Source organism: Drosophila takahashii, chromosome 3R (genome assembly GCF_030179915.1).
Source record: "Drosophila takahashii strain IR98-3 E-12201 chromosome 3R, DtakHiC1v2, whole genome shotgun sequence".
Taxonomy (NCBI): Eukaryota; Metazoa; Arthropoda; class Insecta; order Diptera; family Drosophilidae; genus Drosophila; species Drosophila takahashii.
Window position 1 is genome coordinate 25,818,700 of NC_091681.1, and position 4,000 is coordinate 25,822,699.

General features: G+C 41.0%; 1 long non-coding RNA gene across 1 annotated transcript; it reads right to left on the minus strand.

Moving 5' to 3' along the window:
• Nucleotides 1–893: 893 nt before the first annotated feature.
• Nucleotides 894–2,563, minus strand: LOC138913480 (uncharacterized). Its single transcript, XR_011419247.1, has 3 exons — nucleotides 2,448–2,563; nucleotides 1,290–2,403; nucleotides 894–1,236 (listed from the first exon to the last, which is right to left on the minus strand). It is a non-coding gene; the product is annotated as an uncharacterized lncRNA (long non-coding RNA).
• Between the last annotated feature and the right edge of the window lie 1,437 nt (nucleotides 2,564–4,000).

Consider the following 4,000-nt stretch of genomic DNA (forward strand, 5'->3'; position numbering starts at 1 on the left):
CATGAAAGCAATTTCTATAAAAATGCGTTTAACAGCACACAAAGCAACACATTTGCCGCATTTATTGCGATTTCCCGTTAACTCGCGCACACTTCACACACACAAACAAAACACAGGGCGGCAGGAACAGAAAAAGGAGCAGGAACAGAAGCTGGGAGCACAATGAGCTCTGCCAACGATCGTCTGGCAGGATATCGCTTAAAATCTCGCTTTTGCGTTCGAGTCCTGCCCGTCGGAGGCTGTTGCTGTGATAAATGGATCGGAAAATGCGCGTAGTTAGCAGCAGCAGGAGTCCTTGTTTGCCGCCCTCCTTTTGTTGTGCCTTTGTGCGGCAAGGACCTTCGCGCAACGAGCTCATTACAATGCCCTGCCATCTGGAGTCGCCCCAAAGAGCCGTGCATCTTGAGACACCTGACCATAAAGCCACGGCACCAGAACGAGTGCGCCTGATTGGCCTGGCATGTGGTATTGGTGCTGGTGTCCTGGGGCCGAAGGACTCGTGGTTCTGTTCACCAGGCTCCAGGGTTACCATGCACTGGGGGAAACCTATAACTAAGTGGGATGTAAAAACCTTTAATGATCCTTGCTAATCTCACTGAAACAAGTATAGATACCAAAAAATATAATAGTTAAATTTACATTTCATTTATTATAACCAATACATTAATTAATTGTTAAAGTATTAAAAAGTAAAGTATATAAAATGCCTCATTTTGGACCGTTTTCTCATCTTAAAAATATAGAAACAAAAATCTAAAACCCAATCTAGGGTAAAATCTAACAAATAGGGTAACACTTCTTCATTCAAACTGTTCGCTACTGGAATGATCTTCCAAATAATTTAAAAAACATTAAAAATGAAACCCAATTTAAAACTAAATTATTTTCTCACCTTCTTGGCACACTCTAATTTTAACTTTTAACTTTAATTTTAGCTTTAATTCCTTATGTTTGTTCACTTTTAAGATTTTTATTGTTAGTTTGTAAGACAAAATGATTAATGTTAAATGTTATATCTATAGTGACTGGTGCCATAATTAAAAGGCTCACCTTGCCTGTAGCACCAGGATAAAACTAAAATAAATAAATAAATAAATACCGAATATAAAATAATTTTTTGTTTGTTATGGTTAAAGCTCTCCTGATATCCAACCGATTTTCTCCCAGTGCACTCGTGTGTCGCCTCATTTGGCACTCCGTTCGAGCGGTAAACGATTACACCTCAGCAGCTAGTGGCTGCGGATTATACGTGTCAAGGATAATTCATATACGAGTATACCTATAGGTACTATATGGAATCTGCTCTCTCGAGCTTCGAGTACAAGGATATGGAGCGTGCTAAGTGACTTCAAAATTGACTGGCTGCCGTGGGAATAAGCAAAAATAGTTCCTTTGGCAACTGGCACTTCATCATTTCAAAGTTTTGGCCATAGTTGGCAAACGGAATGCAGATACTTTTCTTTGAGCAGTTTTTGGTTGTTTTCACAACCATTTGTTTGCCCAACATCGGTGTATTTTCCATTCCGTTTATTTTCCTACCTGCCGCATTGATTCCATCAACTTATCCGTGTGCATACTGAGTATATAGATGCTCTGTGAATTTTCACAACTCATTTCATCAATTTGCGCCAGGCTCAGCGCAGCCAAAGTGAAGTCAAATTTGACAAATAGCTGAAGCACCTTCGCCCGCAAGTTTTCCCATATGAGCGCAGGATCCGCACATGGTTATAGTTTTTTCTCAGTTTTTCTAGTCAAATTCCAGAGTCAGGTACTCGAATATGGCAGCCTGCCAGCACATGCACTTCAAGTTTCCAGCTCCACGCTGTTTGATAAACGATTCAAAATTAACTTTGCCTTGCAATGAGCTTCCGCCCCGCCCAGGACCTCCTGGGCCAGGATCTGGCCGAAAAGTTTCCTTGGCTGCGTTGTGGCTTGGGTTAATCAATTGAATGTGTCAGCAGCACATGAGCTGGGCTCTGGTTGATAGTGCAGCGCCGCTTGGATCTGGAGTACCAAATTGATGGAGCGCATTCTTGTCTGCCAGTAAATCCGGTAAGGAAAAATCTTCATAATTTTTTCCATAGACCGATAAAGTTTGCCTCCGTTGGAGCAGATCATCCAGCGGATATACAAATATATTCAATCAGATTAGATGAGACAAATCAACCATCTCCCAATGTTACCTGTGGTCCATATGGCCCACATACTCGCGCGCTGCCAACTGAAAAATTTGACTGTCGAAAAACTTTGCTAGATTAACTTTTAGCAACTTGGCTCGGTGGCTGCTGTCGGCTTAATGAAATTTTCTTTCATATTTTCTTTAGCTCGAGCAACTTTTCCGAATACTGGCCATTTTTTGTGAGTGCGCGCGGTTTGGTCTACTTCCTTTTTTGGAATGGGAGGCTGCTCACATTAATTTATTTTGCTATTGACATTTTTATACTCACTTACTAGTTGTGGCGCGGCTTTTGGCAATTGGCAGCTGCATTGTCGTTTCCTCAGGAAATGCCAAAAGTTTTCGCGCCCATAAATTGTCTCAAAGTTCTTGGTCACACTTTAACATTCAGCCAAGGCCAATTCAGTTGCTACACTCAAAAAAATATAACAACATAACATATAAAATGAATTTGGATATATCCACAGATTTAAATTAAAATTCAACACTTATTTGAAATAAAAATCTTATACTCTATTTTTTTCCTTTTCAACAGTTTCCATATCAACTAAGCTAATTGATTTTGACCTTCACTATTTTTTATATTTTAGATAATTAAATTTATTAAATAATGACAATAAATCAGCCATTTATTTTGTTAGCAGTGACCGTAAAAAAGACATAATTAAATTTTAAGTGGTTTAACATAATTGCAGTTTTTTTTCTCTGAGGTAGCCAAAATAGTAAAAATATTGGTTTTTTTTAAGTTAAATTTTGCACAATATTTTTCTGAGTGCATAGTCCTGGATAGCTCCTAGATTCGCCTTCGCCTGTTTTGATTATGTTTAGTTTAATGTGGTTGGCTGGCAAGTGACCCCGGCACAAGTCACTTAGATGGTCAGGAGGACCGAAGGCTGGCAGATGTTGTTGGTCGGCTATTCTTTTTATTGTTTGCTCAAAATTGTCATCAATAATAATAAAAGTACGACGGCAGAGCAGGGCCAACAATGGGCATCGGGATCTGGATCCGGATCCTGCGGGCCACTTGTGATATATAATAAATGTTGCCATGCCTTCTACTTCATACTTATATTTCTACTTCTATAGCTGTAGCTATAGCTAGTAGCCACTCCCCCTCGTGTGCGTATTAATGTGTGTTGTTCATGGAATACACTTTTGTATTCATTCGACCGCAACTAAAAATGTTGCCCATAAACTTTTCCGTTGCTGTTTTATTTTTCTTATTTATGTCCAAGTTTTCCTTTCTCCGTTGTGTGATTCGAGTCCTGTGTGATGTCCTCTTCAGGGACGGGGACAGGGCCAGGGACACGGACAGGGACTCACTTGCTCACTTGCCGCATTGTGACTGCGTCAGGATTAACACTGTCCAGGCAGCCAGGCTTCCAGACCTCTGGACTTCTATCAATGGCATCCACAACTCTCAGCGAATTTCGCTTTATATGGTTTTTTATTAGCGTTGAATTAAATTGAGCGACGCATCGAGTGGCTCGAATGTCCCTTCCTGGTGGCCACCGGGCGGGCTTTTGATGGAAATTGCTAATGAAATAAGTTTTTAGTTGTGAGATTTTATTTCGTTTGCCCGGCTTTCTTTGCCTTATTTATTTGACTCCACGGCCCAGTCAGTGAGGTGTGACGGAGGGACGTGCCCTGACGATGACGAAGCTCTTGAATGCCATCCATATCCGGCTCGAAACTTGCTCCATTAATTACTGTCACCGAGTTGTGGCTCAAATGCCGCATCTTCCTGCTGCCAGCTCTTGAAACCCCATTTGGTAAATCAGTGGACATGGCTAATTGAATGAGAGCGCTAAGCGCGGTGCAGTG